The following is a 27,864-nucleotide window of genomic DNA, read 5'->3' on the forward strand; positions in this document are numbered from 1 at the left end:
GAAATGAAAACATGCCTATATCAGTGAAATTATATTAAAAGGTATTATATTTTTCGATTGATTAAACATTACGTCCTATATTTATTTGGAATAGACACCTACCTTACCTTACCTGCGTTGCTTATTCTTTCAGCAATACCTAAATAATTAATAAGATGAATTAAACCAAAAAACGGTTCCAGTGAAGATATCACGTCATTTTTCAAGCTGATTAATACCCTCATTTTTATTCTGTCAGACTTGCAGGTGACAAAAAGTACCGAGATATGGACGCGGTGTAACAATACCTACACGTGGCCGTTGACTCTAAAACCGGCCGCGAGATGGCGCTACCTGTAACGGAACTACGCCTCCGACTCTCCGCAGTCCTCATAAAGAATGTATTCCCTGCGTATCGTTAACGTATTCACTACCAAAGCGTCTCTGGAATGCTGTTTTGATCATGTGTACCTTACACACACAGCCTGCCTTTCGGTTTCTTTGTTATTGAGCAGTTCGAGTACCTAGGTGCTGAGAAAGACTGACGGATAAAAGCGCTTCCCTCGTTTGTTACGATAATAATATTCAGCCTACGTTTATGTTTCGAATGTCAGACTAATGCCATATAACGAGCGTTCAAATAAAAACGTGGTCAAGTTGGTTCTGAAAATTTGGACGTAGGGCGTAGCGTATAGCAAATGAACTTAAACGTCATCTGTCAAAGCGCTGTATCGCCGCTTTGTTATTGAAACTGACAGCTGCTATACAGCTCGTTGAGAAATGAGGTTAAGTTGGTCGCTATAAGCTACGCCCTACGTCCAATGTGTCAGAGCCAACTTCGACCACGTTTTTATTTGAACGCTCGTTACATAAGCGACCTTGTGACAGATAAAATAAGTGGATTTTTTTTTCGAAATATTTCTCATTTAATGGATAAACAGTGAATTTCACAATTTAGTTGGTAAGTATATTTTTGAAGAGGGAGGGTAACGAATTTATAATTACATGCGTTAAAGCTCGCTTATTTTAACAGATACACAAGTTCAGTCTAGGTAGCTGCTTTTTTATAAAAAAATGTCAGTATGTCGGTCTTCGTTTTAAAAAGGTAGACATTTTGGTACTTAAAAACTATAAGTACCTTTATTTGTTATACTTGTTACTTCGATTGAAAATTTGTATAATTACAGGTAGGTATAAAGATTATTGAAATAAATTCAAAAAATCCTCCTATAAAACCCATCAAATGAAGTAATTTTCTCCAGTTAACTATAATAATTATAATTTTGCTTCATATACTAAATGTTCAATCTAAGACCATGTCGCAAAAATACATACCCATATCGACAGGATATAAAATATGTGGAAAAGAAATAAACTAGACGTACTCTAATTTTAGAATAAAGATCCATTACGTGTGTTTATAATATAACTCAGATTTTGGCATTCAATAACCTAAACACAGCTAGTTATAAATACACCTGTTTATATATCTGGACGATATATCGAAATATTTAATATTTTTCTTGGAATCTGGCATTATTATTAAGCGTACCTATAGAAAGAGAATATGGCTTTACACATCCGTCAGGTTTGTATATTAATTGGAAAATAGGTACCTATTAAAATATATTAATAGATATAGTCTTTTCGAAGTCAGTTGAACGTGTATAAAAACGCCTAGCAATAAAATTTATTGAGTTTCATAGGCGTCAAATAATAATACTTTAATTATTTATGCCCTCAAACAATTTTATTATATTGATGGTAAATGGTTATGACATATCAAAAAACATTAACATTTTTTTATTGCTGCACTGCACTGCTAGGCAATTTATCAACTGAAATTTATGGCCGGTCGCGGTGCGGCTGTGTATGTGCGCCGTTTGCCCGCTGCCGCCCCCCACACCCCCGCAGCTCTTATGAAGTACGTCCTCTTTTCAGAATGCGCCCCCCCTGTATTCAAACCCACGGACCGCAACTGCCTGTATATGAGTATGGCTAAATAAATATGAGAACAAGTTTTTCAAATATTTCAATGCCAAGTTGCTGCCTAGCAACCGAACCCGGTATATACTGCCAAGCTCTTTGGTCTCAATTGAGATCGGAAGGACCATACATATATAATTTTACTAATAGATTTTTTTGGACCAATACGTACAGTCTATTTCAGTTGATTTCAGGCATCATTTTCACAGTCATACTAGGTTTTTAAATATGCTTATCAAAGGCCTTAAACTAAAAACGTAACGAGTATAAGACGTTTCAGTTAAAAAATTGTTAACACCCAAAATAAATGGGTCATCCTGTGTAATTGAAAATAATTTTAAAACGAGAAAAAAATGATTCAGTGCAACTTTTATTTGACATTTGGATTTTTGACATTACCAGAGTTATGGGAGCTTCCTCTTAAATAGGACACTTTGTATATCGTTAGTGTATAACAATCATTCTAGAAACTATACAGAACGTCCCTTAATTTGCCTGCCAAACTCCTACAGGGTGTTCGTTGTTCAAAATTAACACATGAAATTCAAATAAATCAAAACTATTTATTTTTTTATATACTTAACGTTATTTTATTACCCAGAACTGAGGCAACGACCTATCCGCAACCTTTTCACCGTCCAATTTAGAGAAAAGCCTCATAAATGAATAAAAATCGCCATTACAGTCGGTAGATAAAACAATCGAGCCGAAGGCTCAAGGGCCGTTTTATGATCCCGCGGGAGAGGGGCCGTTTTGAGGTTCATTTATATTAGCAAATTACTGCAGCGGAACCGGCCGAAATTAAAGTGGAAATAGGTAGGCCCCGGGGGCGCTCGAAAAAAGTTTTTTACTGAAGTGCTGCGTGGAAAACAAACACATCCGTTTTCAGTAAATACTGTTTCAGTCAAATCGTTTAGTTGTATCTGGAATTTGTTTGAAACTATGTGAATTTAAGAACAAATATTCTTATTTTTATCGTTTCCTTGTAAAAAAAACAGTTTGTTTGGAATGTGTGTGTGTGTGTTACAAATATACTAAAATGGTCCAACAATTCAATGACGATAGACTAACAAACATAGCGGTAACACATACAGCCGCTGGAGAAAACTGCACATCTTTACGTACAGCGATTTGTGTAAACATTTGTAAACAGAGCCAGTCAAGCTATCGATGGAGTCAGCGGTTCCAAAAATGTTTCTTCGCATTATTGTGGTAAGTAGTAAAAATGTCGGAAGATGTATAGTTGTTACGATATCAATTGGAACCGCATAAAAACATTTAATTCAAAAACTCTACGGAATCCATAGACATCCAGAAAAAATTAGCCCTGTCTCGTCTACATATACTATATTCCGATCTATATTACCATATAATTACCATACGATTGTCAAGTTTTTTATGTTTAAAATAGCATTGTAATAAAGCATGTCGTAAAATATCTAAAGATTTATAATTATAATCAGGATAATCGCTTAATTTATCTCGAATTATGTTTAAAGTAGGAACTTTATTTTCTTTATACACATTTTAAATTGTGCGCCGCATTACATCTGGTAAAATAGTCAATTTTCTTTAATTTTGTATTTTTTCCGTTTCCTCTTTGTACCGTGATCAATATTTCTTTAATTACGCGATAAATTGGTCTTTTTTCAATTTTCAAACATTCATATTATATATTTAATATAATACGTTGACTTTTTACGTGTAAATCTTTGCTTCGATACTTTCGACAAAAACCGGTTCCACTATTTGGGGAATTTCCCGAGTTATTTCGTTATCCTCCGTTTCAAAGAGTCTCCAGAGAGCCACGCTAAACTACTAGATAATTGCATATAACATTTATTTTAATAACTTACCCTTTACTGGTTACCATATGAACAAATAATAATATCAACCAATAAATAATAATACGTACCATACCAACAAAATACCCCGTCAAGCAATGCTCTGCACGGCACTGGCAAAGCGGCAAAGCTAAGTGAACCCGTGTACCATACAAAAAAAATATTTACGACCTAGTTGACCAATACAGGTTTGCATTGATGACCAGCGCGCCGCCGTCAATTCTACATCAGGCGGATTAGTTTACCAATACCGGACTCGCCGAATTGCTATTCGACTATAAATTACGAGACACATCATGGTCCAAGCGTAAGAGGAAATCTCAGGAGAAGTGCATACGGTCCTGTGCTTTAAGATTTACAGGTTCCAATTGACATCGTAACAACTATACTGGCATAGTGTATATATGACGCTATCATTTATACACATTTTTACATTTGGTTCTGTCATCGTCAAAATTCTTTAGTTCGCAAATATACAATATTTTACGAATAACTTAGGTATCTCATTCTAGTTTTAGCGACATCCAGGTGAGAAATGTAAAACGGGACACACTGACTGTGTACTGCGAAAAATTATTGCATGTGCAAGAGTACGTTCTCCGAGCTACTTTCTATGTACAAGAAGGTTTAGCGAAACGTGCACATAATTACACATTTCAACTTCTAAAGTACGGGTGTTTGGAAGCAATTTTAAAACCACATAATGAAGCGTATATGTGTTGTATTCGCGTAGGAACTGGAAATTAGAATGACTTCGCTGGTACTTATATGGTTAAAAACCGATATTTGTTATTGACTGCAATAATTCCTTCGTGGAATATACAGATGCGTGATTGTTTCCCCATACAATGTAAGAGATAAGGTTGAAAACAGTATTGCATTGTCGAAACCAAGAGAGTTGTACGAACAAAATTTAGACAGGACATAGCTAATACAATGCGAAACATCGCCTTAATGTTAAAAATGCTGTCACCGCCGTTCTTGGTGGTGAAAATTCGAAATATTTGAAATTATTCAATTTTCTTTAAGGTAAGTAGAAAAAGATTAATAAAGAGTAGGTACGCTTTTTAAAGTACAGAAGAGACTATGATTGTTTGAAATAGTCGTCAGTACGACATAAAAAATAACATTATATCCCTGAATTCGTCTCTAGAAGGGATATCTATTTATACTATAAAATATAATAGCGTTCTATTAAAAAAATGTCGGTAATGTTATAGGTCTGTCAAACACAAAAAATTGAAAATATTGCTGAAAAGTCACAATTTCTATTTACTAATTGATATGTTTATGTTTGTAAATATGAATTTAGTTCTATCATTTTGGGACACACTGTATATTCGTTGTTTTCTAATAAAAAATACAATGTAACGAGCGTTCAAATCAAAACGTGGTCGAAGTTGGCTCTGACACATTGGACGTAGGGAGTAGCTTATAGCGACCAACTTAACCTCATTTCTCAACGAGCTGTATAGCAGCTGTCAGTTTCAATAACGTTAATAATATAACTTTATTTTAAAGAATAATCGTGATAACAATAACAAACAATTAAAGGAGAACAAACGCAATTCTTTTTTTAACACTGTGTGGCAGGTACCGACTGATACTCCCACCATTTGTGATAAAACACGTACAGAAGTTCTTGGCGCATTTTCCATTATTTGTTGGACATTTTCTTTTAATTCTTCAGTCCGCTTTTTAGGTCGGCCGCTTCCTTCTTTTCTTGTTACACTGCCCGTTTCACGAAAAACATTAACACAACGCTGAACTGCACTTTGAAAAATTTTGTACTCAACAACGCCGGGAAATTGATTTTGAAATTCTATGAAACATTCCTCAATAGAATACTTCCATATTCCATCAATCTTGCGTCCATTTCTAAAGTAGGACTCTATGATAAACACTTTTTGTTCTTGAGAAAACTCCATTTTAAACGCTTTTTAAAACGAAAATATTCAAATTGATAGCGGCGATATAGCGCTTTGACAGATGACGTTTAAGTTCATTTGCTATACGCTACGCCCTACGTCCAAATTTTCAGAACCAACTTGACCACGTTTTTATTTGAACGCTCGTTAGTTTCCCTGTTTTTTTTTACATGTCATGTATCGATTGCAGGGGAAACTAAAAACGAGGTTATTTTTATGTACATTTACATTTTGTGTGAACTATAGAAAAGTGTACAGTTAGCGTGTAATTTCACACCAAATTTTTGTGTGTGTGTGCACGCCAACAAACTCGTGTTTGTAGTAGATAGCATAGATTCCATCCTCAATTAATTAAATTTCAAATTAACATCTAGGTCGGCAACACGCTACGGTTTATTTTGCTCCGCATAAAATCAGCGGGAAGTTCTCAGTCTGGATCCAGGACCACTTTTATATAAAGAATTTTATCGCGAATAGTTGGAGAGATTCCAGGACCACATTGAATGAGAAACCTATCGTAAGTAAACATTTCAACGCGCACTTAATTTAAAATTTGAATTGCCCGAGTTACCGCCGCTGGGGAATTTTACTAACCCACCCGCGGTTTTTCAAAATAAACAACGGGATTTGTTGAGGAAATTTTACATTGCGTAGTACTATGGTTTTTAGATTTTTTATATTTAGTGGTGATAAACATCGTGATATCCATGGAAACAAGGCAAGTGAAGATTAAAATAACGGAATTTTAAGTTTTTCACATTTTTTTGGTCGCTTTTAAAATAAAGCTTTGTATAGTAGGATCATATTCGATGCAAAGTAATAAATCATTGTCTGTCAAGGGAACCAATGAAGTACGCTTTTAAGGGTTTTACAAATTGAATAATTTCTTTATACATTATGAAGGGACGAGGGGATCAGTTCAGGTCTGGCACCCTTGTTCCTACAAAAATTCCTTTATTCTCATAAACTATTTATTTTAAATGTAATTTATTATAAATCCAATTTGTTTCCTAAATTCCACGTATGTACTACATTTTACCTCGGTACTAGTGCTGGCAACTGAAACCGGTTTTTTTGATAGTCGGTTAACCGGTTTCGGATAATTCGGATTTTTATGAAATCCGAAAACCGGTTATTCGATTCTTCAAATATCCGAAAACCGGTTATTCGGTTATTCGAATCTTTAAATATCCGATTATTCAATTAACCGATTATTCGATGATCTACTTCCTTTTTTTTTAGACATCGATTTGCCCGATTGTAATTGACCTTTTTTTTTTAGAGATCGATTTCTTCGTAAACAAATTTGACTTCCAGATTTTTTTTTAGACAATTAACCGGTTTTTGCCAGCACTACTCTGTACGCACCACTGTTGTTTACTTGTTTTTTGGAAGCGCTCTCTAATTGACGGCAAAGCTCGCCAGGTTAGTATTTGACGTATAACCGACCAGTTCGTACACTCGATGCACCTGGGCAACTACAGCTACTACCAGAACACAGTGGGTATGCAGCGGAATTTCAGATTTTACATTGAATTTCATTTTAAATTTGAAATGATTTATCTTACGCCTCCTAAAAATGATGACACGATTTTCCTTTGATAAAAGACCGACAACTTTTTGCTCTGCTTTGCATCGAATACGATCCTACTTATAGTGACATCGTTCTTTATAGGCGAGCGGTTACCTCTAAAAAAAAAGGCATGAACCGACTAAATTTTTAAAACAAAAACCTGAAGCATGAAATGTTTTATTTTATAGTGTATTTCTCTGATAATTTACATATTTTTTAAATATTTTTCGGCGTGGTCAGTCAATTTATAGGTACTGATAAACAAAAAAGTTGTAAAAGCCGAATGGTTTTTAATTATAAAATGGACCAAAATAAGCACTTTTTTTTCGTTTACAAAAATTCGGAAAATGCTGTTTCCGAGATATTTACTCGCTTTAGACTTTCAATAAAATAATTGACCTATATCAAAAAAATGTATCTTAAAGTAGAAGACCTGCCGATTATTATGCTTTTTTTAGAATTAAACGCTGTACAGTAGTTTTTGAGAGAAAATTCCGAAAGTTTGTCGATTTCGTCACTTTTTTCGCATTAAACTGTAAATATCTCTGAAACGAAGCATTTTTCGAATTTTTGTCAAAGAACAAAATGTGTTTATTCTGATCCATTTTACAATAAAAAACCATTCGGCGAGTAATTTTTTTTTACAACTTTTTTGTTTATAAATATTAACTGACCACGCCGAAATATATAAAAAAATATGTAAATTATCAGAAAAATACACTTTATAAAATAAAACAAGTTTCATGCTGTAGGTTTTTGTTTTAAAAATTTAGTCGGTTACCTTAATTTAGAACCATCTTTTTAGGGGTGAACCGCTCGCCTATTAATACTCGAGATACGCGCAAAATGTAATATTAATATTCTAGATTACATTGTAAGACTGAGATACGTCATTTTGTGACAACACAGGAAAAGCTATTAGCTATTAGTAGTTTATTATTACAATGTTATAAGGAACAACACTCATTTAGAGACGTGCGTTTTCGTTTTAATAGCGACGACCTATTAAATTAAGTGTGATTTAATTCGAACGAACTTAAGTGCAATTATTGATTTTTGTTTAATCGTTCTAATAGCAACACTTACATTCTTTTCAATTGACGCTTTATATATTGTTGTGCTGACCTAGAAGAAAAGAAATGTTATTTAATCTTAGCCGTTCAAGAAAATCGTAAATAGACATTTTCATTTTACATAGCAACACATGCGTTGTATTCAAAATTGCCGCTGCCTTTGACATGACATTTAATCAAGTACGATTTAATTCTATATTAAACGTATTATTTTCACAGAAAATATATTACTTTTACTGGGCATTTAATATTTTTATACATGGCAGTATTGATTTTAAACCTATATAAGAATTATATAGGGTGTCCCTAAGGTCGGCGAGGTACGATATTAGGCCCTAGAACTTCGGCAAAAAAATTTTGACTAATAATTCAACCAAAAGAAATCGCTGGAAATAGTTTTCAAGTTGGTAGCTAGAACATATCGCTATCGAATTGTGTTCTAATTACACCCTTAAAAGAAAAAATACTTTAACAGCCAGTCTGGCCATTTTATGGTGAAATAAATGTTCGGTACCTTTGTTTGCTCTGTGCAGGCGTAACAGGTAAATAAATTCATTTATAGTTTTACCTTTTTCCGAAAAATTGATGAAATACTCACCAAAGAAAATAAATTCCAGGATATCTTTGTAATACTCTTGGTAACAGAAAGCTTAACTTTGTAATGTTTCGAGAAATTAAAGCATACAAATGTTGGATTTATGCAGATTTAACTTGTAATACTTAACATTCAGGGAATCGTTTACAATAAGGCTTCATTTATCACTTTACCGTCATTATTATTCAGTTTTATTACACTCTGTGATAATTACAATTTTACTTGTAGAGTGCGATTTTCATCTCGCTTTAAGGCAATAAATGAAAATTTCGCGTGCTAATGATTTCTGGTAAGAGTCTATCACTTTTCTTTGTATTGTTTTGTTTCAGACTGAGATATTTTAATTTTTTTAAGAAATCGGTCCCTCTGATTGCATATTCTGATTATCCGGGACCTTTCATATAATACACATTATTATTTCATCTTGTTAAAATATTTTAATTTCAAAGAAGTATATTTCAGTAGAAAGGGAATTACAGATCATCCTGTACAGGGTGTCCAAAAGTTCGCGTCTTGAACCCATAACAGACAAACGAAAACCCAAAAATATTACAACGAATTTTGCGTGCTAACGAAATTTTCATCAAGGGAAAGGAATTTCCATGCTTGAACATGTGCCCCTGCAGCTCAGGTTGAATATGTGGTTGCACCACGATGGTGCTCCTCCACATAAAGCTAAAAGAGTTACAAACTACACTAATGGAAAAAAAAATTTCTTTCATAATTTCAAACGCTTTCTGCAATAACATTGTAAAAAAAATCAGGAAAAAAATGTTTTTTATTTAAAAGCAAAAAATCGTGATCCTTTAATTTTTTTAAAAATTCAATCGAATGAAACAAAAAAACGGCTTGATGGATCGAATTGAAACTCTGTAGGGCTTTTAGGGGTACAATGACCTGTAAAAGGCACACTTAACATTAGTCATTTTCCCAATATTCTCAATGTGGCACGTGATTTTCTAGAAGACCCCTAAAAGTCCTATTTTTTACGATTTTTCAGTCGTTAAGGATAAATTTTTTTTTTCTAATAAACCGTGCCAGGACCTTGTAGAGAATTCACTCAAGTTTCTGAAACACACCGTCGATTTTCTGTGCAACCATTGGTTTCTGAGATATCGATGAACAAAGAGAAAATTATCCATTTTCATTCAAAGTCCGATAGCTCAGCGAGAAATTGTCGTATCGAGACCAAAAAAAAAAAGAAATTGAAGCTAAATGAACAACCTATCTAATCCATAAGGTTAAGTTGGAATTTTTTTTTCAAAGTCCGTACACCAAAAATAAGATCGAAAAAAATTTCGAAAAATTTTTTTCATGATATTCATTAAGATTGCGCGATACGTGTTACTTGAAAAATTTTTTTTTGCAAGATCCAAAAATTAGAAACGTCAAGCTTCAAATTGCTTTTTTTTACTCCAATACGACCATTTTTATCAAAGATACAGCCATTTGAAAAATCGCCGAATATTTAGATTTTTTTTTTGATCCCTTAATTTTTTCCATTAGTGTATTTAAAAAATAATTTCGGAACTAAATGAATTGGAATTAATGGGCCTGTAGAATGGGCTTCAAAGTCTCCAGACTTACCGCCTCTAGACTATTTTCTATGGGGAACATTAAAAAATCAAGTATATAAGACACCCACGAGTTTGGAGCATTTAAAGCAAAAGATTCGATATATTTGTGAAAATCTTTCAAGAGAAACGTTCTTTAAAGCTACAAGGGAAGTTAGGAAAAGATTGAATAAATGCTTAGAAGTAGGAGGCATGCATATCGAAAATTTTTTAAAGTAATAATCATAATTTTACATTTTGTTTTGTTTTGTTATTAGTTATTGTTATATTTAATTACAATTAAAATATTTTCTATATTTGGTTATCCTATTTAACCGTCATTATGTGTATCGTTCTATTTTTTTTTAAAGAAATTAAAGAACATGGTAACTAATATGTAAACAAATTTGTGACAGGAGTTACAGCGATTGTTTTTCACAGTAATGTTGATTAAGTCATGACTAGTTCCAATACAATAGAATACATTTTTGTATAATGCTTGTTATTGTAACTCTTTAAGGAGAAGAGATAGAGAAAAATTTTCTGTACAAAAAATGTTCATAAAAAATAGATAATTTTAGTTATCATAAAAAATGGGATATTCATGGGGAAAAAAGTTGATGTCATTTTTTTATTTTCTGAATTTCGAAAAAATGTTTTTCAAGTGCAAAGCGGTCCTTAGCGAGTCCCTAGTCACGTCATCTAAACAGATTTTACTGTCGTTTTTCGTTTGTCATTATGGGCCCGAGACGAGAACTTTGGGACACCCTGTACATTCACTGCCGAACGTTCCTATTATAAGATTAATTACAATTTCGGCGTTTACTTCTCCGAACAACCTGAACCGAATATAAAACAGTAAAAAAGTTACCAAAGTATAAATTTTTGCGACACTCTCCCAAGTTCCAGAAATAAAAAAAAACTGCTTAAATTCCTTGCCTTCCCCGTCCTAACGTGCTTCCAATGTCAAGTAACAAATTCCGAAGTAAAAGTTAATTTAACTATCGCCGTCCTTGGACAGGAGAGAGGCTTATGTATCCGAATTCCAGCTTTCTTTTTCTCTATCGGGTTTTACTTCGGGTGGCTAGGGCCTGGGTCGGGTCCGGATCCGATTACGGCCCTTTTTAATTAGCAACGAGCTTAAAGTGGAAAAACCAGATTAGACGGAAGAAACAATATACCTGAATTTACTCTAGTGGCCTTAGTGCTCAGAGATGAATGGGGGCCACCTATTCCCCACTGTTAGCCCCAGAATAACCGTTTTTTCTTGCGTTCTTCGTCTTACACGAACTAATTAGTAAAATAGATTTTATTCAATTGGTTTAAAATATACTGCCATGATAGACGTTTCGAATTATAGGACAAGATGTACAAATAAAAAATACAGAAACTTGTATCTAAAAGAGACTGTAAGTAGTAAATAGCTCAAGAAACAAAAGTTATAATATACTTAGTGGGGAGTAAGCCACCCCTTCTAGGGGGTGAAAAATAAAATATTGAAAATAAGGAATCGATAAAGCAATCAATTTTAAGCAAAAAGTATCTTAACCTTTTTCGGTAAGTCAATATTTATTGACGACTGAAAATGTACATTTTTCATTAAAAAAGACGTTTTTCGGTAGTTTTTCTTGAATAATTGGACATTCTATGAAAAAAAACATCACGAAGAAAATGAAGCTTATAGAAAAAGAAAAAGATTCAGTTTTTTTTTTTTTCATTTATACGACTGGTTGAAGATAATTTCATGTCCGCTAGACACTACACTGGAAGCATTTACAAAATAACTGAAAAAAATTCTATTTTTCAAGAAAAATGCACAGAACATTTTTTTAAGTATTTAAAAAATTTTTTAAAATAAACTTGAGTTTAAGTCATTAGCACAAAAAGTAAGTTATGATCCAAATAAAACCGTTAATAATTATTTTGAATATTGCATAAATTTAATGACTCAAACTCCCTACCATTTAGATACAGCTGTAGTGTATTAATTGTCCATGATTTGCTGTAAAAACTGTTTTTTAAAAAGTATCCAAAAATGGCAAATGAAGACATTTATTTCGATAAAACGATCGGTTCGATAGCTGGGTCCAGTCGGACCTGTTCTATGGACGCCTAGGTCGCCAGGCCTTAACCTATTAGACTTTTTTTTTGAGATGCGACAAAATTAATGTCACGAAACTAGTTGCGATTATTAAAACGTGTTGAAAATACGAAGGCTTAATATTTTTATATTTTCAGTTATTCTATATCTCGTTCACTATGAGAACTATCTATCCATTTAATTTTTTTCAACTTAATGCTCCTCAAGGTTCAAATATTTAATCAATTACTCTTGAGATATGTATAGATAGCAGTATCTTTGCACAAAGATACAATATTGGTCAAATTCAAAAATTAAAAAATCGTACAAATAAAACACCCTGATAGCAACCCTTTTTATCCTTCTTTCTTAATAACGTGTATTATTTTATTCCTATACCTACAAGAGCATTCATAAATGATTAAAAGTAAGTAGTAGTACTCATACCGAATAATCATTTAACTTTTGATTCTCCACTCAGGTAAAGTTAAAAAATAATCTTCTGTTTTAAGGATTGTGCTTTTACGTGGGCCTGAAATGTGCTTTAAAAAATGCGTGGGCGAACTTTGAAATACCTGTTACAGTAACAGCGTTTGAACAAGGGAAGACAATACAAATTAATGTTTTTTGTTTAATTTTTTCTTTGTTTACGGTAAAGGAACTGTTTAAAATGGGAGCAGACAAGGATGTAATAATTGAGAGAGGTTCCATTTTAACAAAAAACCTAAAAATACATAAATTTTTCAAATGAGCGTTAACTAGGCTAAAACAAATCAAATATTATAAAAGTCTAAGAACTGAACCCCAAATTGTGTTTTGACGCAATTCAAATAACGGATTAGGACAGTCATTCCGGATTAGTAGAAATATCGGTTACTCAACGGATTTGAGGAAATGCCACATAGAAAGCACTTTCGCGGAGTTAAATAGCAGTAATTACAGAATTAATGTCACCTAGTCAAGATTTGGGTGACTAAGATAACGACCGATTAATTTTGTAGGAATTTTTTTAATAACAAGCCAAAATTTCGCAATATCCAAATTGGCGTACATGGTAAGGAAACCACTCACATAAATACCTAAGTTATTATTCAACAATAATAATAATAATAAATTAATAAAATAGTTACTTCATTTAGTTCATGCCGTTCGTATACACGTTGCAATTTGTACAGTTAAACCTTGTCGTGTGTGTAACCCTTTAGAGGATATTAATATTTCACATTTAGGGATAACCCTAATTATTATCACAAAGCTCTAATAGAAGCAGTGCATTCATTTGTTAAACTAATGTTATAAATCATTATTAACACCTCTTAATTTATTAGATAATTTATTGACCAAAATCTAATAACTATACATCATTAATAAAGGGTAGATCTACTGTTTTTGGAATTTTTAGTAGGTGGTAATTGATATAACTAATTGTCGCCTACTATTTTTGCGTTTTTCTCTATTTCGAAAAGGAAATGAAAAAAAAAGGAATTCAGCAAGAGTTCTGGTTTAAATATCACGTTATTATTGGCATTTCTCTTCAATTTGCCATATTTTAATCTAATACACTGAAATGACAACGTATGAGGGTTTCTAATGTCCTAAAGGAAAGCTACTTTCTGGAATTAAATTACCTTTTAAGAATTTTCATGATATTTTCTATATAATTTAATATTCAAAGTAAGTATAGTACAATATTTGTGCATAAATTAAATTATATTTTGGAGACCTTGAGGATTATTAAATGTTTTAAAATTTATTTAATAGTTGCTAATATAATTATAATTCGAGTATTAAGTGTTTATGTTTGATTTAAAAGTTTGATGCGTGTATTTTGCTCTAGGATAGTAACACCGCTTGAAGTTATGAATTTCTTTTTTAAATAAGTACATATTATTAATGATTTGGAAACTCTGATAGCTTTCGAAATTGCCCTTGTAATAATTCTTGTAATAAGCAAAGAAACGGTCTATCCGGAGGCCAAATAATGCAACACAGTAATTCCTTGTAATTACTTACTATGCGTGTGGTTTAGAATCACACTAAATATAACTATTAGCGTATATATTTCCTGTTATCTGTAATCTCTATACCATGTAGATCAATTATTTGATTACTCCTCTTTCCTCTTTCAATGCGCATTGAATTCCAAGACATTAAACTTGTAATTAAATTTTTTACCTTAGTGAATGTAGGTATGTCCGCAGATAACCTGGTACGTACCTGAAAATAAAAAAAAAATCGTTAACAGAAGTCGATACAAATTTTTTGCAACTGACAATTTAACAGCTACAATTATTTTACTGTCGATGCATACAGAAACGGGAAACTTGACCAGGTGGCCCAAAAAATTATTTTATGTATACCAAAAATTAATAAATTCCTAGCTAGAGCTAGAACAGTTCGTTTTGTAACACTCTGTATGTAATTGGGTTAGTTTAATAATTGCCTCTTTCTGTATTTCTCCATTTATTGATTTGTTTTCTAAAGTTGGGAATAAATAAAACAGCAATATGCAGAGCCGCCCGCCGCCGCCGGCTCAAGGCATTTTCTACGAACAAGCGATCTCATTTCACAGATAGTCTTAGCATTTTTATTGTGGACACGTTTAAAAAATGTATAACCTATTTGTCATCCAAACCCACAGAGGTTGAACGTGACGTTTTCTAACATAAGGCATTATATTCTCTAGCCGGATAAAAATTGTGCCTCTGACCTGTAGCTATCAAAACTAGGTAATCTTTCTTAGAATATTCTACCTGAATGCGGTTTCTCTGTTCCGACAGGCACTTGCTTGTTTAAGTAAAATCCTCTGGACAGGTAGAAGACGGTGAGGATATTTAATATTTTTCGAAGTGGCAAACACTGTCAGTAATTCCTTTTAGAAGTACAACAAATATTTGTGGAATTTGTGGTACGATAAATTTCTTTTTACCTGCCAAATAGTTATGAATAGTACTTATCATTAGTTATTTAGTTATTTCGTTACTGTTGTGTTTTTTCAATGGGTTGTGCTCAAAACTGACAAAGCGATTGCAACTGCAATTGAGAGTTGTAATATGTTGAACAAATAATACATTTAGCCTCTCTATTAAACTATTATGCAGATCTTAAAATTCTCTTCAAGTGAAGTTATATAATATCACTGTGTGATATCAAATATTTAATTATGCTAAAGGAATAATCTCTGAAATATCCATTCTCAAATAATAGCAATTTTCCACGTTATTTTTTGTTATGGAGATCTTCGCCAATAGCCCTACTATAACCGTAAATTAAAAAAAAATTATATTATTAATAATAATATCAGAACTTTAAAAATTGTACTTACAACAAAATTAAGTAATAAAAAAAACAAAGTGATATATTCACCTAATAATTAACAAAATTGTTCCTATTTGGTTCATGAACATTAAAAAATTTGAAAAAATATAGAAACAAATTTTCAGACAACTTATCTATTTACTTATAAAACAACGCCGCCAGCTTTTCGTTTGCCTCCACTTTTAACAAAATATTTTAAAAACATAGTGAATGATTTTATAAAACAGGATTATTCTCATCGCTGATAAGTTGTTTAAGCACTCTTGTGTCATCGTATTTCTAAGTCGTAATGCGCTTAAGACACAAAAAGTTTCTTTTCTACCGAGACAGTTTTGCAGGAATTGTTAAAACTGGGTAAAACAATTTGTATGTTTCTGAAAATACCATTTTAAATTCCTTGTATAATACCTATTTGTTTTTTGAACAGCTAAATTACAAAATTGTTCATCTTTGGACAAAATATTAAGTTCGTTTTTCAACCTATCTATTTCAAAAACGGTTGGATACATTTGTAATAAACATTCAAACGACTTTTCGAGAAATTTGTTTGTATATTTAAAACAAAAAAAATTAAATCATGTAAATTCCCAAAACGAGTAGATACTTAATTAAGGGGAAATATATTTCGAAAATATTTCTAATTCGTCGCAACTTTTGCCCCGTTTACTTGGTAGTCCAATAATATTTTCCGCATAATTAAAAATATTTTTCAATTTTTCTTCGTTTCTTAATTCAGAAATTTTTTGGCTAGTGATTTTAATTTAGTAGTTTACATCGTTGCGTCTTGAAAAAGGTGTTTCAAGAGATAAAACAATATTGTGAGATAGTTTCATTATTAGCCACCTATGTAGGTATTTGATACTATAATAAATTACGTTAAATTTAGTCTTAGTATGTTTTGTTGTAAGGAAGTTGTTTTTTATTTACTTTAAATTAATACCTGCCTTGTCCTTATCCTTAAAGCCTTCGTACTATCCCTCACACTGACATCAGTCACTACCCGCGTACTATGCGACGCATACATTAACCGCGAACTGAAGCTACAAGATAAGTACAAGCAGATTTGAGCCGGCCTCGTTTTCCTCCTAAAACACGTTATTTTAACTGTCTCGCGTTGTCTTCTATAAAAATTAAATGTCCTATCAATCTGCTAGATGTTAGGATGATAATTATTATACCAAGTTATAGCAATGTTATAAAAAGTCCTTATACCTCACAACTTCCTTTATTATTTGCTATAAAAACTTCAATTTCCAATATGGAAATTAATAAGAGCAATATAACCCTGAATTAAATTATCTACTGTTACTTTAATCCAAACAATGAATTCAGAATCAGGAACGGCTATTAAATAGTTCTCGAAAAGCAATTATTTAAACTGCTCTTATAGTCCAAATGCAGCTTTTAATGAATTTCTCGATGATCCCAGTTTTAATGCAGATTCTGAGTATCTATTACTACGATTTGAATTTTCAACACTAAGATTAGAATCGTTAAATACGGGGTGTATCTTCAATGAGTTCAACGAAAGTTATTTTTCACGATTACAAATATTTATGGATTTTTTAAAAGTCCTTGTCATTCACATTTTGAGAACTGCTGTAATCAAAATCTTTTCAACGCAGTTGGTTCCCGATCTACGGAAGGGGCGGTTTTAATTAAATAAATTTTGTTTCTTACGAATTTCATGGCAATTTACAACTTCGTCTAACAGTTTTCTGGAATTTCTTGTAAGTATTAATGGGTGTACAAAAATTTATTGGTCGATCCTCTTTTAGCACCCAGCACAGTGAGAGCAAAAATAAAATACATAGTGCAAACCTCCTAGTATATGTGTTATGCGTACATTTGGTTCTTTGTTTTCTATCAAATATTCAGTTTTTATTTTTTCTTCGTTTACTTGGTACTTCCGACGTCCTGTAAGCTGTAAGAAACCACCCTGTATATGTAAACGTGTACGTTGATGACAAAACGTATACGTACAAAACAATTTATTAGATCAACATTTCCAAGACATTGTGGTAACTTTTGCTTTGGCGAGAAATTTGTGTTTTTCCCTCGAAAGTAAATTTTGTACGGTATGTACATCATGCGCCTCCATTAAAATTTCAAATTTAGCTGGGTTAATACATTCCTGGAAAGTCAATAAAAAAGTTATACAGGAAGTTTTGGTGCAGTTCGGAAAATGAATTTTAAACAAGCACTATCCGCGCATATTGCATATAAAGCCGGGGCATTTTAATAAATCTTTTAAAAGTCGAGGAAAATTCCCCGTTATTTCCATCCTACTTAACTTTTATGCGAGTTGGAGGACACGTCTGCGCCATCTTCTTTCTACCTGGCCGAGTGCATGAAACGGCTTTAACAGCCATATGCTCGAGCTGCTACACACCCTTGGAAGTTTGTTTTATATTGTAGTGGATTAAACATCGGCAACCACATACCTTTTTAATAGACACACATAATAGATTTATTTACAACAAAATCCCTATTTACGACAAGTTTACAATGACGCCACAGCGTGAAAGAGTACAGTGTTGCCAGGTTGTATTTTTCTAGGATATTTAAGGAGGTATATCGGGGTCCGAAGGAAGTGAGGAGCGCAGGGGTCCTATGCTTTTCTTATGGGACTAAAGCCTGCTGCCAATTTGAAAAAATTAAATTCTATTGAAATTATTTGCGATAAACATTATCTATATAGCAAAGAAATCTACTCATATGCACATATCATGCATATTGACTAATTAACAACATAAAAATATCATATTTAAGTAGTTTTAAATTATATTTAATGAACGCATAAAGACTATGTAGATGTGGCAACAGCGCTAATAATTGACTAGCAGTTGTACACACTGCGAACCTACAGACCTCGGACATCGGAGATATTGCGCGTCAAATTCGGGTAAAGATGCGTACGCGTTCAAAAATGTATTGTGTGTAAACTATGTACAATATAATTATTATATATAGCAAATATATCGTATTATCCTCGCGAAGATTTGTATCCTTTATTTAAAATCCGTAAATCATGTGAACTGGTAAAACAACGAGAATTATGTTAATTTAGTTCTAAAGAAATGAAATGACACTCGCGCCCATCTCTCGTCCAAGTCAAAGAAAATGTTGGATGCAATTTTGAAGGTTCTGTGATAGAAATTACATTATTACTCACTGTTCGTGTTTTTCATCTCTATTTTAGTAATGTTACAAAAGTTTTGCAACTATAACTAATTTTTTAGATATAAAGTTTGCTGAGAAATATTTATGTTCCTTTGTTATTCCGTACAAATGCTTTTATCTCAAGTATTACTAATTATATTAATCAAGTAAAGAAAACTTTATGTAACCCTAAATATTGCTGGGTAATGATTACGATGTTTTTATAAACCATTAAATATATTAAAAGGATTTATCAACTGTATTTTTTATTCCAATAAATATATCACAGCTTCCTAGTCTTTTTTAATTAATCTAGTTTTTTAAAAACATTACAAAAAATCATCTGTTGTGGATAATTTATTGTTGATAACAATGTACATGGGATTTAGGAAAAATGTATATGTTTGAAATCAATTTCGTTTTTATCAAGTCTTTCAAATGTATTCCCTCCTTGCTGTCAGCTGATTGCGACGTTGCCACATTAATCCTCAAGTCAGACAGAAATGCAATTATTGGTTTCTGTTTCTAATTAATACAGCTGTACTATGTTCAAAACTTACATTAGTTTTACATCAAAAATAAGATAATACTGTGTACTATCTATGGAAAAGTTTTGTTTCACAATTTCTACATCTTTTTCTCAGTTATGGGCAAAAAAAGAGCCGCACCGTCCATCTTCGCCATATAAACCTATGAACAACTTTCAACATCTCAAAATCTAGATTCAAAAACAAAAAATTCAAAAAAATATGACGCACAGAGGGAGCACTGGGTAATACGCTATATAAATTTCAAGTACATCTGTGCATTTGAGTAAACCAGATATACCTCCTTAAGAAAACTAATTTTCAAAAATGAATTCATTTTATTAAAATTCTAGCACAGAATAACAGATTAGGAAGTACATATAAATAATTTAGGGCTTTTGTGAAGAAGTATTTTTGAAGTCGAGTAAATTAAATAACACTTAAATATATTTTGACCATATTTCAAAAAAAACAAACAAACAAACAAACAAAACGCTACGTTCTCACGTCTCCCGTTTTTTTGTTGCCCATCAACATCTCCCATGAGACCACGGTGTGTGTAGTGGTGTGTGAAGTATTTAAGGGTGCTGGCACATATACAATTAGCATCACTTAACTTCGTACCTAGACTGTATAATTCAGGGGTACCAGAAATGCAACTCCTTGCGTGTATTTTTCTACGGACGTTTGTTCGTCACCATTTCAATTCCTCAACCATAAAGACGCGGTAATTGACCATGAAGTTCTTTGTTACGTCGGCAAGAAATACGAACAAAAAGGATATCGGTCTTTGGCGTGACCGTTTCGTGTTCACTGCTGATTGGAAAAGTGTAAGTGAACGATTGCTCTTTTTGTTTGTTTTTGTAATTATCAGTTTTTGTCGACGAAGCCTTAAATGCTCGCGACTACTAGTACTTCAGGTAATCTATAGGAATGTTAAATTCAAAACTTGAAATATCGGGTATAAATTTCTACTTGTACTTAAACAATTAAGATGTTATCATCAAACGGATTTTGAAAAAATATATATATATGAACTCATTTACTGTACAATTGCAGACACAACATTAGAAAACATATAGCGAAAAAAGCCATGCAAAATTCAAATTACATTTAAGTTGGAATATTGGTTTAGGCCTTCACACTTTGCAAGTTTAATGAATTGGAGTTTCGCGGGAATATGAAGGTAAAAAAATACATTTTCATTTCCCAGATGCGGCCGCGCTTTTAGGAGCAGTCGCAAATTTTTCTCGTCAATTTTGAGAGGAATTAAATTACGTCCTCTATATCTACGCACAACGCGTTGCAATAATTGCATTACTCTCCAATTTTCCCTTCGTCAAAAGCTGAAACATGTACTGTATTATTTTGTGGGTATTACTTCGTCAGCGCTTTAGATGGTTTAGTATTTAATGAAATTAAAAAAATCTGATGGAAAAATAGACCGAACTGGTCGAACTAAACCTCGAGGTGGTTAGTTACGCTCAGTTGAAGAGCGCGCGCGCGGGCGAATGGCGCACAAACACATCCGCACTGGGCGACTAGGGCATAATTTTCAGTTGTTGACAAATATTATTAATTGAATTTTTGGTAGCAAAACCTTACAAATTGTAGTTAATAATGCTACTGATGTGTAAGAAATACGTACAAAAAAAATTGCATTGTAAAAGTCTCTTATATTTATACAACATATCTGACTGTTGTTGGCTGTGATGGACGAAGAAACGTGAAGCCATAAAAGGTGACAAATTTATTGAAATTGTATATAAACACTACAAACTACTGATAAATAGTTAAATTCGAGGTTAAATCCGGTTCTGATAAAATAATAAATCATTTCAACCTTGACCAGCCTCAACTCAAAGACGAAAATGAAAATTCTTAAAAAGTGAATGGTGTGGCTAATCAGTTTTAGATTACGCTGTTTTTAAATATAGTTTTAGCTAGCAACAAATATATTGCTTCACTAAAAATAGGCAATATCTCAAGGTAAAAGGTGCAGAGATAAAATACCGAGATCGCAATTGCTAAAATATGTACTTGATATTATTCTATTATCCTCAGATACGTATCGAGATGTTTAACAATTATTTATTATAGATCAAAGATACATATTAAGGGTATCTCTAAACAGCATAAACGAAAAGTGAATTTTGCAATTGAACTGTTGATACGGGAACGTAGTATTTGTGTAATAATATAATCCAAATTGATTTAGCGATTAGGATTATTGAACTCAAATTTTTAAAAGTATTATGACCCACATCATATTAAATTTCATAAGAAAGCTGTAATAATACGAATTATTACATCATTCTTTAGTTTAACTTTCAATAATGTTAATATATGGCATGGTCTCTTTATTTTCAAATAAGTTTCTATTTAATATAACAACTAATTCCTCATTAAAGAGTTGTAAATATGTATACAGGGTGTCCCTAATTGTATATCTTTGCCAGGTGATAAAAAATAAGAAAAACAATAACATCAACATAGTTTCCAAGGTGGGAGTGTCGAAATCTATACAGATATTTTGTTAGTGTGACATTTTTTCGTTAAAATTTGTGCTGTCTGCTGAGGCATGTTTAAGGATATCAACAACCTACAATTTAAAAAATTCCAGCGAAGAATGTTAGAAGATATAATATGGTGAGTAGCAATGCACTGAACATTGTAGTTCATTTTATCTGTTCGATATATTAATTACAATGAATGAATCATACCAACATTAAGTGTCAATTCAAGGTCAAAGCTCAATGCAACATCGCTTATCCTGTGCAGACAACAATTTAAACATTTATCATACATATGGTAATCTGTTCTTGGTAAAACGCTATTTCTTTGGTAAACAAAACCACTACAAAAGGCAATGAAATGCTTCCAAAGAAATGTAATTGTATGTGTGTGTGTATGTGATTCCTCAGACCGTTAATTTGAAATGTGAGTATGCACCTTAGACACGCCTATTTAAATAATGTTAGGTATAGAAAAGTATAAAATAAAATAAGTAAGTTCCTACTACAATTAAAACATCTCTTAAGTTTTCGTAAGTTTTCCTTGAAGCTGGTAGTAAATTGGTAAATTTTATCTTTCTTTTTGTGATAAACTTTAATGAGTGATTCTTCTTAGCAAAATTTACCAAAAGACACAAGAAAAAGACCTTCTGTCGACTTGTATGGGTTCTAAGGTCTTTCAAATAGTGAATGTGAAATCTGGTATAGAGCATTAACATTTTTTTTGCTTCTTTGCATTGTCTCTATGTAGCAATGTACATTTTTTATAGGTATTCAATTTATATTAACTTACTAACTCAGTCAAATTAATGATGTTTTCAAGGTCAGAGAATTTACTTTTTGACAATTCTTCAGGTTCTGAATTTTTTTTACAAATGTTGTGTCTCTAAAGAGAGATACCCAATAACGATATGCTCGTATAAATTACCAGAAAACTGACTCTCTCCCCGACAAAGTCGCTTTGGAAGCCCGTCAATCCGCCACCCCACAGATCGATTTGCGTGCCAAAATTAAAACATCCCCGAGCTGCCCCAGTCACACGATACGACACTCGTTGAAATATACGCGCGCGTATACGCGAGTCCTTAAAACGGCCGCGAACAATGTACGGAACCAACGACCGTAACGTATCGTGTATCAAATTAATGGTCGGGGTGTAATTACTAACAATGCTGGATCCCTTGACGTTTTTGTACGAATTATTACTGTTACCCAACACCTGGTTCCTGTCGGAAATTGCATACCGGCTAAGCACCGCGCGCCAGGTATACTGAAAACTTATCGTTTCGATTGACGTTGAAACAATGGCGGTCCATACACGAACGGTCAATACCGTCGTTCCTTCCATTGGTAATATCCTCTCGATAATATTATAGAAATATTTTGTGTACCGCTGTACTATTATTTTCATTTTTCGTAGTTGGCAACACTGACAGTGATTTACTTCGTTCAGTGGCGGGTTAAGTGAAGTGGCAAAAGGGTCACATATTCATCTTAATCATAAAAATACAACACAAAAAACAGAATGTTGGCATTAATTAATTTGAGGGGTTTATTAATTTGTTAAAGGAATGGATTAAATAAAAATGATTTAGATATTTATTATTAACCTCAAAACTAACATACTAATCGATTTTTAACAATTATTTGCCGTTTGTTTTTTTATGCGAACTTCAAAGTAAAAGCAACAATTTTTAAATGAATTAATGAATAACAATTGCTTTAATGGTTTAAAGTAGAAAACAGTGAATATGTACTTCTAATTTTGACCAAAATTCTGCCTCTGCCAGTAACAATAATTTTTTAATTTGTTATAATTTCTAACTATGTATTTATTTAAACATTGAAATGAAAAATAATAGTAGTATTTAATATTTTTAATCCCAATTTATTTATAATGAATGTTCAAAATGTCTGCCTTCGTTCCGTGTTCATAGACTTACTCGTCTTCTTAAACTGTTAATGTATGGCGTCCTTTAGTTCATCCACTGTGTGTAAACGGTTTACATACATGGAATTTTTTAATGTTCCAAAGAGATAATAATATAAGGGAGTTAAATCCAGAGACCTTGAAGACCATAAGCCTCGACTAATAATACGATCGACATAAAATTCCCTTAGGAACTCCAATGTTGTGTTAGCTGTTGCTCCATATTGTTAAAAGTAACCATCCTGCAATTCCTCATCATGTAGCTGATATAAAAATGGCTGCAAAATGTTTTGTCTATATCGGTCAGCAGTAATATTATTTTCAAATAGGTCCAATTATTCTTCGAAAGTAGGTCTCCACAATAAATTTAACGTCTGCTAAAGAAAAGACCCTTTTATAACTTAAAACAGTTCGAAACACTGATTATTTAGATGATTAACAATAAATTCAAATAGAAACACAATCGACGAACACAAACGGCAAGCAACATCTAGGAAGCACAAGCGTCTCTGAATTGACATATCGTGTCTGTCGGAAATCTAAGAAAACGGAAAGGAATTTTGATCAAATGGTAAAAGTAAATTTTAATAGCTTTGGTAAATATACGTGTGACATCAGCTTCAATCATTCTGGATCCTCGGTATAAAGAGTAACATGTGTGCTAGTCCGAGAATTTTTAATTTTCCGGTAATTTAAAAGAAGTACAAATATTGTTCTGTATCTCTCTTGAAATTAAAACGATTCAGCTCAAAATTGTCGAGATATAAGTTCTATGAACACTGAAACACTTCGAATTCGTATACGAATCGATATACCCAAATTAAAAATGGGGGGCACAGCAGTCCCGAGTTTTTTGAACCCTGACATCCCCTTACGGATATTTATCAAGATTTACCAAGTTAATTTACAAGGTTCCATGTACTTCCGCTTTTAGAATTAAAAAAAAACGAGGGGCGAGAAAAATTCAGTCGGCGTCACACAAAGAGCAAGGGCTGACTTTATTTTAAATTATTTACGTTTTAATGCTGTGTTTGTAGCGACGTTTTCGCTACTGTGTTGTAAAACAGCTAAATATTAACAATCCGTGTGTCATTGACTTTACGCTACGACTAAATAGCGTGCCATATAATTGTTACAATTTTTCATGCCATGCCTACAACTACACGTAAATATATAAATTACAAAATTTTCTTTAAATATTAATAATAATGGGACAAAATACTTATCATTATTGACACTGATACCTATCGCAAGACAAATTAGTTTTATTACATCCGTTTTTATACGATAGTAAAAAAGTGTCAAATTAAAACGGCAAAAAAATAGAACACCTCGTATCCTGTGTGTTATAGCTTATTTTGTGTGATAATTGGGCATTGGAAACTTTGTGGAGACAACAAATAAATATAATAGGCTAGATCTACGATCAATCCGTGTGCCGCTCTATGCTCACAATATACAACGCTACTGACTGCCATAAAAACACTTTAGTACACTCTACCAAGCAAAAAGTCAAACGACAACGAAAAGTATGGCCAACGTGCCTCAGCAAAAAACCTAGATTGTTCACCGGCACGCCAGACCGACAGGGCAGGCATTAGGGTGCCTCTAGGTATCGAATAACTTGATCGATGCGAAGCTTCAGTAGTAAAAATAGCATGTACTAAAAACTACTTTCTACTATTTTCGATTTTGAAATGGGTATTTAGCGATCGTCGGAGACGATAACAACGGAACTCTGTGGGCAAATGTTAATTATTTTCTACAACGCTTTACTTACGAGTAAGATATTATTTTGTTAACTTTCGCTGGTACTTATTATTACGTATTATACCTATATATTTAGTGTAGAAAAATAGACAATGCCCCTTTTTGTTTCATACTATTATGCGAGTACTTACAATATTCCCATAATGTAAAAAGTGCAGTTATAAGGCAACGGTTGTCACTTTTCGTTTGAATAAGACTGCATAAAACCCAATCCTACAGCCAAACCTGTACCAATAGCTGTACTTTGTTTGATAATATACTTACATATTTAGTTTATAATAAAAAAAATAAAATGCGAAGGAAATCAAAGCAAAAAATTATAAAACTACATAAGAAAAATTTACTCCACTATTTTCCGGAGCTATTTTTGACAAAGGAACGATATATATATATATAGCTATATCTGCATATAATATGGACGTACAGTCTATTGACGTAAGAGATTAATATCAGCTGCTGTTCAACTGTCCTCATGTGGTAGTTAGGACTTACCAACAGAATAATAATATGCAGTCCCCTTTTCAAACTGGTTGAGATATCTGTATTTTTTTTGAACAGAAATAAAATGGTAAGTAAAATCATTTTTTAATCTCTATACTAAAACAAATAGTTCTTTTATAATTCAATATGCCAATCATACTTATTAAATATGTCTTTAATTTGTTGTAACAGCTATTGGCTTGCATACATTTTTTCTACAACTTCAAACCCATACACATATCGTTAATTTGAAAATAACTATTGCATACGAGTGCTATAATATTTATTGAAGCAGTATAGTTTAACACACGTTAATTTGTTTATTACCTAACCATGTCTTCATGGTGCATGATTCCTATTTTACACAATAATGTATGAGAAATTAAATATAGATTATAGAAAATGTAACTTTAGGTTGTTCTGTTGAATATTCAGTGTTCTGTGTTGGAAAGAATGCTTAGATTATTATGAAACATTTGTAATACACGGAGTGTTGCTTATAAATATTCATACTTACTAAGAAAAGATGCTACTCGAAAATATTCTTACCTGAAACAAAAGTATCACTATTAGAAATATTAGAACGGTTATGGCACCTATATGTTAAAACTGGTTTATAAACAATTCAAAAAAAAAAAATTGATCTAGAATATTTTAATAACAAAGTGTTCGTAGGAACAAGGTAATAATAAGATATTTTAACAATTCAGAGATATTATGTACATCAAAATAACTTCAAGTTCATATCATGGTTAAATAATAGAAATTTCCTTTACTAACAGATTTGAACAAAAAAATAACACTATCATTGTATTTAATGTAAGTATGATGGAAATCCCCAATCGCTATTTCTAGCAAAGATATCAAAGTCTGTTCAACAATCACATACTCGTAAAAATCATGCATACCTACATTAATTACGTCAAATTTGCACATTTTGTAAAATGATTTTCATTAAGGACGCCGTATTCTTATCAGAGAATGCTACATAGAGAGAGAGAGAGAGAGAGAGAAAGTTTTTAAACCCTCGACAGATGCTGCCATCTACTAGACAGTTGCTGACATTTGAGCTTAGTTGAGATTAATTCAATCAGTCTGTGCTGTTGCCGCACCTTCCGAGCTCCCTTTGACCTTCAACCAACACTGTTTTTGCTACTGCTTCTATATCACGTGTATTTGACCCTGATCTGCTAACAATTTGAATATTAATGTTTATTTATTTATTTATGTATGTATACATTGTTCAACAGGTAGCATCTAATTAATTATCTTTTCCAGTTTCTTTTTTTCTGAATAAAACTAGGACACCCTGTACACAGTGAACATAACCTTAGCATTAGACAACAGGAACAGTGATACAAATTAGATACTCGATCCGTAAAGTAGGCGTCGCAGAAAACAAACAAGCAACAGCTTTTCCATCTAACACCGGCATATTTCCTTATAAGCCTCAAGGTTGTATACTACAAACGCAACAACAATGAATATGTATAAGACATTGCAAAATATCCTTGTCTTGGTTGGAGATTTGCAATGATGGATTTACTTTCTAA

The 27,864-nt window shown here is 32.5% G+C and overlaps 1 protein-coding gene across 4 annotated transcripts in view; it reads right to left on the reverse strand.

Annotated features, from left to right (window-relative positions):
- Positions 1-27,864, reverse strand: part of LOC108905446 (brain tumor protein) — a 214,609-nt gene that overhangs the window by 13,965 nt on the left and 172,780 nt on the right. The window contains exon 1 of one of the 4 annotated variants that reach the window (XM_018708312.1): positions 8,397-8,419. The exons of the other annotated variants lie outside the window; for them this stretch is intronic. The gene's annotated coding sequence lies outside the window, so the exon portion shown is untranslated. Of the gene's footprint in view, positions 1-8,396; positions 8,420-27,864 lie in introns of those variants that run through there. 4 annotated transcript variants of the gene reach the window in all.

Source organism: Anoplophora glabripennis, unplaced genomic scaffold (assembly GCF_000390285.2).
Source record: "Anoplophora glabripennis isolate ALB-LARVAE unplaced genomic scaffold, Agla_2.0 scaffold42, whole genome shotgun sequence".
In the NCBI taxonomy this organism is placed as follows: Eukaryota; Metazoa; Arthropoda; class Insecta; order Coleoptera; family Cerambycidae; genus Anoplophora; species Anoplophora glabripennis.